Raw genomic sequence first — 10,957 nt, forward strand, 5'->3', positions numbered from 1 at the left:
AAAAAGTGCATATAAGTGATAATTGTGAACAAATATTGTACATTAATAAATATATAAAATGTCCTTACATATACGCCTACATATACATTAGGTATTCTTAAGCCATTTGTGTCACTGACAATGCAAACATGCCAGGTCAGGCAGCTGCATTTATTTACATATCTTGTATGTTTCTGGCATATGATATATTTCAAATATGACTACAATATTACTGGGGTTATGTTACCACTAGCTTCTTTCTGTGGATCTAATCCCACATGCTCTGGCTTGTCTTGCATTTTTTCTGCTCTTAAATGCCAGAAATCCATCACTGACAAAAGGCCTGAAACTCCACATAAAGATTTATTGCATTAAAATATTGATAATTGGGGTCAAGGTAGCAGTCCTTCATGCCAAGCCTCTAGGTTAAATGATATTGCTTATAAATGTTAGGTTTTTACATCTGTTCAGAGTGAGAAGTAAGTGGATTTTACATCATTTGGAAAATCCACATCCACTCGGTCTGCCTGTAAAGTTTCTCTCAGTGTCTATGTCTGTCTTTCTCAAGCACATAATTCTACTAATCTCTCTGGGTCTTTCGCCCTTTCTCCAGCCAACACACTCACACACACACACAAACACACACACACACACAGAAATGCACACAGCCCTACCTTGAGGGTGTGTGATGCATGCAGTCAGGCCTGATAAATGAAAGTGTCTAGGAAGAGGAATGAGTTGGTGCCTTGACCTCCCTCCTGGCATGGGCATCCTTCTCCACACTGCCTTATCACCAGACAAATGGTCACAATGGTACACACATCACTCCCTAAAAAACGTGCACTTGGTGAAGTAGCCCACCAAGTATTCAAGCCACCAACCTAAAAAATATGTCCAAGATCATACACAAAGGACATGCTGCTTTGCACTTCTTAAAGGATTTCACAGAAAACAACTTCAGATAAATGGTCAAAACCATACTCTAGAGCCAAATCTTTTTCTTCTTCTTCGTCTTTTTTCTTTTTTTGAGCCAATTCAAAATGTAGGAACATTCACTTTCAATTATTCCATTCATATGAAGCTGTAAGGGAAAAGTTTTTCAATTACTGGATTCTTAAGAAGATTTAAAAGTGAATTATCCCTAATTCTGCAGAGCACTCCCTATAACGTTCCCTGTCATTGTAGCAGAAATTGTACCAACTTACATCTGCTGACATTAAATAATGTAATTCATGTACAAATTACTACTGGAAAACTGATAATTCCATGGATTCAACGAATGAAAGTTAGGATTTAAATTTTTCAAAAGATAACCACTGTAAGGTCCCATAGCTATGGATGTTTTTCTGGTAAAAATTCTCTAAAAAGTATGACCTTTTTTTGTAACATCACCAATTTAGTTCATTGTTGAGACTTAATTCTCCAAATCTCAGATTGTATTTTCTTCCAAACAGTGGTTCTACTAGTACTACGCATTCTATTAGAAGAAAGAATAGAAAGAAATGGTTCACTCCATGTATTCATTTCTCAGATTCATAATATTACAAATATATTATGAAGTGAATTTCAGTTTAACCCAAGATATGTAGAACACTCCCGATATTGTGGTTTCCCTCAAGTTTATATGAATGCATTTGTTTTGGCTTTTCATTGCCCAGAGCTACCAACCAAGACCGAATTAAGCCCTTAAAGAATAATAATAATGAAAAGACCACATTAATCAATACTGAGTGGATAGCCATGAAGCTAGAGTTGAGCATTTGTGCCTTTACAGTTCTCAAGCACTTTCTCATAACTTTTCCACTGCCATTAAATTGTCCATAAGGTAGCAACTGTCAGAGCCTCTGAAAAGATCGAGGAGAATGAACGTGAAAAAATAAAACATATTTTATCCTCAAGTGTCCTTTATGTGTGATGGAGTGAATGTGTTCAGTGTATGAAAGTAAGTGAGTGACAGATGAAGCATGTGAGTGTGTGTGTGTGTGTGTGAGAGAGAGAGAGAGAGAGAGAGAGAGAGAGAGAGAGAGAGAGAGACAGATGGTATAGCTGTCTGTTGGTTCACCTTTTATATTTAATAATTCATCTCTCAAATGGATCAATAAAAGGATAGTTCACTGAAATACTGCTCTCCTTTCAGCACTTAAACTATTAGAAGAGTGTGTGTTTGTGTGGGTGTGCATTTCTTATGTGTGTGTGTGCCAAAGTTTGTTTACACTGTGTTCATGTCATGTTCACATAGCCAACATGTAAGTAGTACACAGTGAGACGTGTCTCCTTGTAAGTAGGCGTGTCTGCAAAAGTACATACTTGTGTGTGTTCTTAATGTGTACAGACTGTGACCCTATATTTGAGGACTCCATCTATCTATCTATCTATCTATCTTATCTTGTTATCTTGTGTTATCTGTCACGTAACACGGAAACAAAACTGTCTGATGTATATTCTCTTGTTATTTTCTGTCTCTGACTGTCTCCTTGAAGATGTGTCTCCTCAGGTGAGTCAGTTGTTGTGGAGTCATTAGTTTTCATTCTTCTTTGCGTGAGAGAGAGGAGGGCCAGAGAGCAAAGAACAGCAATAAGCCTGCACAACAGTTCTGTATCAAAGTATCAGGGGGATAAAAGTGACCATGTAACTGCATGAGAATGACAATCTATGTATGTAAATATGATTTTAACCATACACCCTGTTTATTTATGGCTTCATCCAACATGACTATTCTGAAAAGGAAAGAGAAAGAGGCACATGAGGTATGTCATGAGTAATACTTGTAGTAATACTATTTCTACTCGATTTGCCAGAAATAATGAGACAGGACAGCAAGGGAACATAGGAAAAAAGAACATAGACAGGTCATGACACATATTGGCAGGGCTGAAACAATATTATGACTGGATTGTATGCGATGTATCTTGGTCCAGCACAAAACTTTATATTTAAATCATGTTTTCTTTATCTTCCACCATCTGGGCAGTTTTACCTGATTGACTGTCCCTTTCTGACAGTGATTAAAAAAAAAAAAAAAAACATAGCCTAAGGAATACTGAGTCACATAAGACATTGCTATTCTGCAGACATCAAATCGGTGTATGGATGTATGAGTTTGTCTTCCAACCAGGCGTGGAAAAGTTTTACCGTTGGACTTACTTTGAACAATAATTTAAGGGACTAAAGAGAAGAGAAGAGGGAAGCCTGAGAGAAATTATGAATGATATTTGCATTGTATAGAAAAATAACTGAAATGAAACACATTCCCCGTTACCACATCTGCGAGGAACCTGACCCCAGGCTCCAGCCTTTTATTTGAGTAAATTCTTATATAAATTAGCCTCTATGAATCAAAAATTTCACTGAACACCCCCTGACCTGTATACACACTCACAACAGTCAGTCAGGAGCAACAGGGAATGTGTGAAGCAGTCATGGGTTTTACTATTCATTGTAAAGTATGCTCTATAAAGTTCTGTTGTTACTCATGTCCCCATAAAATCTCAGTTTTTCTCCTGAGACACAAATACAGCATGCATACTATGAGGACTTTGACAGAACTACACACACACCACAATCAATTTACTGTTATGTCACTATGTTGGCTATCTGGGTCATTCTTTTTGTATGGTCATATACAGATCCTTGTAAACAGTAAATTTCTGTCAGGAGTACAGAAGAGTGCGCACGCACGCACACACACACACACACACACACACACACACACACACACACACACACACACACACACACACACACACACACACACACACACACACACACACACACACACACACACACCAGAGTTCAGGTCACAGTGCAGACAAACAGGCTAATAAGTCATTTTAGTGAGTGTGGACAGTAAATTTCTCTGGAGTTATGAGAGACAATGAAAAATCTTTGCTTTTGCATGAGGTCAAAGTTCACAATAGCTCTTCTCTGAGGCAGCCACTTAGCTCTCCTTACAGGCAGTGTTTAGCTTGACGTATGGCTGCAACTAACAATCATTTTCGTTGTTGATTATTCAGTTTATTGGTTTCCTGATAATTCATTCATCTTTAAAATGTCAGAAAATATTAAAAAATGTTCCTCACAATTTCCCATTAACAATTTATGGTAATAGAAAATATAGAAAATAGGCAAATCCTCAGATTTGATAAACTGGAATCAGAGAATATGGGGAATTAATTGCATTATAATTGATAATGCATAATAATTGACTTACATCATTTTTAAATTAATTTCTGACAATCAAATTTTCAATTATTTTACTAATCATTTCAGCTCCAGTTTAATGTTTAATGCAGCTTATTGCAAAAAGGTGGCAATAAAGCACCTCAGTATCTGGCTCAATAGCTTTCATAAATATTCATTACATTATTTTCAGCCCAAAAGTTAACACTAACTATGCAGAGGTGATTCACTCCCCCAAACTACCTGGAATCATTTCGCAAATCAAAGGAGACTACTCTTCTTTGTCTGGCATCTTAAAATGAATCCACTATCCTTTCAGGAAACTTGGCATCAATGCCACAGTGATTCTCAATCTCCCTCAAAAATTTGTCAAGGTACTTTCATGAGAACAACTGAACATTAACAATGACTTTCGGAAAATCAAGCCATTAGTTTGGATCCTAGGACCTTAACTTGGATTTGGCTGAGAAAATAATAATAATAATAATAATAATAATAATAATAATAATAATAATAATAATAATAATAATAATAATAATAATAAAGAGTAGCAGCATGAATGGTGATCTTTTTTTTTTAATCATCTCTCGTCCTTTTTGTCATAAACAATCAGGTCTACTTGTATCAGATTTTCAGTATGTGTACTGCATTAATGATCTGATGCAAAGGTTTACATAACCTTTAGAGGTTTTGTAGGTCAATTGTAAGAAGAAAGGCACTTAAAAATAAATGCCACTCTTAAATTCATAATATGCAAAGTTTACAATCCACGGACTAGAATGGATACAAGTAGTTGCCCACCTCCAGGTTTCCTGACATGAAATGCATGAAAAACAGAGGGAGGAGAGCAGGAAGAAAGGAGGAGAGGAGCGGAAATGTTATGCCTTGTGGCGAATGATGTAATTCAACCCCAGCCACGCAATGCTCTTATCTGTGAGAAATCTGTCACATGGCACAACAAAATACACACATGCATGCACAAATGCACCCACAAAGCCTTGAGGATGATTTGTAAATAAATAAAAACTCAGAGGCATGTACACATGCAGACACACACATACACACATTCCAGGAAAGAGCCTAAATAAATCCAATAAAAAAAAAAAAATTCTCCAATCTGTTACTCTGACTGGGAGCTGAAAGGCCACTTGGGCATTAGTGCACACAGATACAACACACACATAGGGATGACAGTGGCCTGGAGCCGTCATGGGAGAGTGGGCTGTCATTTGGAGAGGTGAGTGAGGGGGACGAGGAGAAAGGGATGGAGCTGAAAGAAGATAAAAGGCAAGTGGCAGTGGAGGTGGAGAGCAAGAACTAAAAAGAAAAAAACCAAAAAAACAAGTGACATGGGAAAAAAGACCGTGTGAGAAAACACGATTTACTTGAACAACGGTACAGATACTTAGAGGAATTAGTTTGGAGAAAGAGCTGCGAATGGAGCTGAGGGAGATCAAAAGGAGAGGAGAGACGAGGGGAGTGGGAAAAGATCAAGTTGGGAAAGAAACCACAATTGATAGGTTGAAAAAGGGATGCCTCAGCAAGACACTTCCCCACTGATTTATACACTTGAGGGTATTGGATATTCAGCTTGATGTATTAGCCTACTGCTGTGCTACAAAAGTTATGTATTGACATCCTGAGGAGTCTGGAATTGAAAACTAATTGCAGACTATCCCCAACAGGGAAACTACCCAGGCTACTTCAATGAAAATTTATTTTGAAAATAAGTATGATGGTTTGTACCATTTAAAAATTGTACAGTACACCTTGATGCCTTGACAACTACATTATCAAAGTCATAGTTGTTTAACTCTGCAGCCTACTAAGCACAATTTGTTCCAGTATTTCAAAAAAGAGTGAATTGCTTAATTCATCAGTTATGTTCCTTTGGCTACTTGACTACTGTCCCTGCTAATGTAAGGTGTCAGTCAATATGCCCAACTACTAACTAAAATATGGCATGTTTGGCCAGCTAGATTACGGCAGCTGATTAAGAAAGACTCACCACTCCTGTTGGTCCTTTTACACATCAAAACAACAAAATCGACTGTGGAGTGAAATTAGTCTCAATAATGGTGATAATTTTGTGTCATATGATCTATAAATGTGAATGACAATTTGTGGCATTCATGGTGTTCACAAATGCACTGTCCGATCCACAAACAAATACCAAACATTTGTGTGTGTTATATGTGTGAAAGGGCAACTCCACATTGTCAAACAGTTCATATGAGAAAATGGCTTATTACAATGCTTTTGTCATGCTTCCAAAAAAAAAAAGAAAAAAAAAAAAGAAAAAAGAAATAAATCAATGCCATCCATGTCTTAGCCATTATAAGAATTATTTGATAATTGGTTCTGGCTCTTAAAACTAAGCAGATTCACGTGCTGAGGTGTTGACTCAGAGGTCTGCTCTATTTCTGTGGTTCCAGGCTTTTCCACCACGTCTCACAAGCTTGAAGTGTGCAACGGCATGGAACGTGCAGCTCTTGAAGCTGAAAGTGGTTCAAATCCTGGCTGTACGGTTACACTGTGACAATTGTCACTGTTGTAGTGAAAGCAACAGTTACCTCCAGATCTAATGGGTATCTTACCTCTAAGAGAACGCTAAGCTGCATGTTTGTCAGCGTGACAGAGCTGACATTCAGCCATGAAAGTGGACGCTGATTTCAAAGACTAGAAATGGAAACTGCAAAACTGGCAAGCATGTCTCTCTGATCTCACGCCAAGTATGTGAATTTGTTAGTACAGTACGTGTTGGCTTGGCTGTGTGTCTGAGTACAGTATTTGTGTCTATGTGCAGGAATGTATATGTATACGTTATCTCATCTGTTATTCTGTGCTTAGATCTGAAATCTACAAGGACCTTTCGTTATGAAAGCAGGGGCCATTGTGGATTTTCTACTTCAAATGATGGGTTAGATACAAAGCCTTAAGTATCTTACTGACACAGACGCCACAGTTCACTCTGTTTACCTTCTGTACCTGTGAGTAAATACTATGAGATTTTATGCAGTGTCTGTGTCTGTGTGTGTGTGTGTGTGTGTGTGTGTGTGTGTGTGTGTGTGTGTGTGTGTGTGTGTGTGTGATTGTGTGTGTGATTGTGCGTGTGATTGTGTGTGTGTATGTGTGTAAAGCCCTTTGGAGACTGAAATCACAAATCTTGCTTTTCTATGCAAATTCTGTGCAAAGACTAAAACAAACACAAATACATACAAATATACTCTGGCAAAGATAAAATAAAACTAAGTGTTAGATTAAAGTGAGGGAGAACGAGGGACATCAAAGAGAAGATAAAAGAGATGGACCTGTCTGTTTGAGCCTCACTGATTCCTCTGTTTCAGATGTGCAAAATGACGGCTTATAGGTCAAATACTATATTTCTTTTCTGAATTATTTGTTCACACATAAAGCTGTGTGCAAAACCAGGTATGTCTTTGGGTGTATATGACCTATATAACCTATATGTCTTCCCCCCTGTTGCTTAACACTCATGTATATGTATTAAAAGTGTGTGGAAATGCTACTATTTATATTTTGTAAATTCATATATATCCATATTTGTTTAGCCAACCAAGTTATGTGCATCCTTATATGGATCTCATGAAATTTGAATAAAACACAAATTAAAAAAAGAACAAAAAGAAATGATTATTATTATTATTGTTGAACAATAAGCAACCTGATCGACTCAAACATACTAAACAATCAGATTTGACACATTTGTTATTAATAGCCTGGAAGGAAACCTTGTCAGCTGATCATCTGACGCCCATCCAGTATCTATATCCACTTATCTCGTTAAGGTCACTCAGGGTAGGAGCAGTCGAACACTGAACAAGAGGCATGGCTGACCCTACAGAGGTCACCAGTCTGTCACAAGGCTAACACACACAGACAGACAACTACTGTCTCTCACATTCGCACCTATGGGCAAGTGTTCAACTCCCCTAACTTGCATGTCTTTGGATTGTGGGTGGAAACCAAAACACCCACAGGAAACCCATGCAAGACAAAAGGAGAACATGCAAACAGAGCTTGAGGTTACAGTGACCACTACAGCTGTCTTACTAACAGTTGTTCCTAATTAACCTAATAGTTACACATTGCGTACAATTAAATATACAATGGTGATTTTATGGGAGGAAAGGCATAAGAAAATTTAAAATGAACCTGAATTCCCTCTGAAGCTATCAGTCAAGTGTTCATCAGATCAGAGAATTATCTGAAGACAAAACTGGCTTTATTGTGACATACTTGTAACTGCAAGGTCTTCTAAAATGATAGCCAAATTAGAAATGAAAAATAATTGTGATTTTAAAGAATCTTAAAGAATTTTGAAGAATTTTGAATAATTTGTTTTGAACATGCAAAGAATATTTTTAAAAACTACTTAAGTAATTCCAACATTTATGACTGAAATCATAAAAGACACTTTGCTTATATTCATTATTGCACATGGGAAATTATGGTTACTTTAAAAGCTAAAGAAAAAGTCTGCTATAGGTATTAAAACACAACTGTGGTCAAACCCAGGGGTCAGATGTATGATTGTTTGGTCAAATAAAGACCTACTTGCTCTGTTGACAAGCCTGAAGCTGCTCAACCAGCTGAAACCTTGATGCAGCAGACAGCTGTATCGATGCTGCACAGCAGAGATGATGTTGAGAAGAAGGATGAGGAAGGGGAGGGGGAGGAGAAAACAAGTGACGGAGAGCAGGAAGAGCAAAGGATTCAAAAACTGTAAGGATAACAAATGTGACATGGCTGCCTAGGAGAAGAAAAGCTTGGCTGAGTAATGGAGAGAGAGAGAGGGAAGGAGGGAGAAAGGCAAAGGCTGGAAAACAACACAGGAGGTCAAAAATGGGATTCAAAACATGAAGGCAAATGGCAAAAGGAAAAAAAAGAGTTGCTTGACAAGCAGACTATAGATGAGTGTTCCTTCCAGCCAGTAGTTTGTAGAAATCATTGTTACCTCCTTACCGCTGGCTGTCCTTTTGTCCCATTTCATCTTCCAGTCCCTTCTCCCCTTATCATCCTCCTTTCCTCTCCTCTCTTGTTAGCCCCTCTCATTTCCTTTTTGCCTCATTTCTCCTCATCTCGCTCTTCTCTCATCCTCTCCCCTCTCCCCTCTTGAAGGTTTCAAGATGACATTGGTGCTGCTTACTCATTAGTGCCATCCTTCAGTGAACTGCATATATGACCTGACAGCGACTTGAACACTCACTCAGACACACACACACACACACGCACACACACACACACACACACACACACACACACACACAAACACACACATGATTCAGATGCACATTAACATACAAGGGCAGACAGACTCAAGCAGACTCACTCATACACACACGCACACACGACCAGAAGGAACAAATAAGATGAATGACAAGTGCCATACGTGACTCAAAGAAGGGCTCTTGTGAATATAAAAAGACCTTGTGGAGAGGACGGAGTGACCCTTTCCTTGTGTGTCCTTTGTGCAATCAATCCTACCGACATCCGACTATTCATATTCAGTTTCCTAACCCATGTTTGAGTCATGATTAAAAGCAATCAGTTTTACATATGGGTGTGTATGTGCATGCGTGTGTGTGTCCTTGTGTTCTTATGATATTATGAGCACCTATAATTGTGTTTATTTGCATATCTGTGCATCATGCTGTGATGACAGCCAGGCTTGTAAATGGAGACACACATTAAAATGACTAGAACCAGACTGAACCATCTCAGATGAAGGTGGAAATTATTTATCAGAAAAAAACACATACGTGCGCAGACGCACACACACACACACACACACACACACACACACACACACACACACACACACACACACACACACACACACACACACACACACACACACACACTGATGCCAGTCTTTGCCATTCACCAGCTGTAAATCACAGTGTTGGTTTTTATTTGTTTTTATTTATTTGTGTGGGTATTATAGAGCAAGGTCAAGGTCACTAAAATCAGGACATGTCAAGTAAAGTATTCTCTGTGCAGTTCATGGATTTGTTTTTTAATCAAAAAACATTTTGTGATAAAAATTCTATTATTTAAAAAAATAAATTAAATATTCAGTATGATAACATATCTGCAGGCAACACAGAGGACGAATGTCATGTGAATGAACAGTGGTGTTCAAGGCTTAAAACATCAGGTTAGTGTAACCAATCACACCTCACCTCCATCATGCGTTGAAGGTAAACAAATTGTATCTTACAGCTGTACTGCCAAAAACAAAACTCAAATCACATCTCCTTCTTCAGACGTTCATATTTTTATCTATCATGTGTGGTCTTTTACTGCAACAACTGTGGAAGCGATCAGTAAAAAGCTCTTTGATTGGCAGAGGGACTGACCTGCCAACAAAGGGCCAAATGTGGGTCATGTCAGTGGCAGAAAACATGCAGTATAAACACACAGTAGCCAGGAACTGTAGTTAGAGGGAGTTCATGTGTCATAATGAGTCATCTCATATGCACCAAGTCAGTAACTAATACTAGCTGATGTAAAGAAATGTTTGAGTGTTGGCTAAAACTGAGCCGTCTAGTTCCAGTGGCCTCTTCGTATATGCACCTTTTAAACCTGCCAGCAGCACACTAATGGTTTTGTTAGCATTCTGGTATTTTCAGCACAAACATATTTTTAGCATCTGTCATACAAAACTTAATGAGTGCATGATAGCAAACTTGGAGAGAATAAAGTGGTCATCTTCTCATTACATAAGTTCCAGCATATCATATTTATCATATACATCTTTTGTGCCATCCATTCA

Source organism: Toxotes jaculatrix, chromosome 9 (assembly GCF_017976425.1).
Source record: "Toxotes jaculatrix isolate fToxJac2 chromosome 9, fToxJac2.pri, whole genome shotgun sequence".
Classification (NCBI taxonomy): domain Eukaryota; kingdom Metazoa; phylum Chordata; class Actinopteri; family Toxotidae; genus Toxotes; species Toxotes jaculatrix.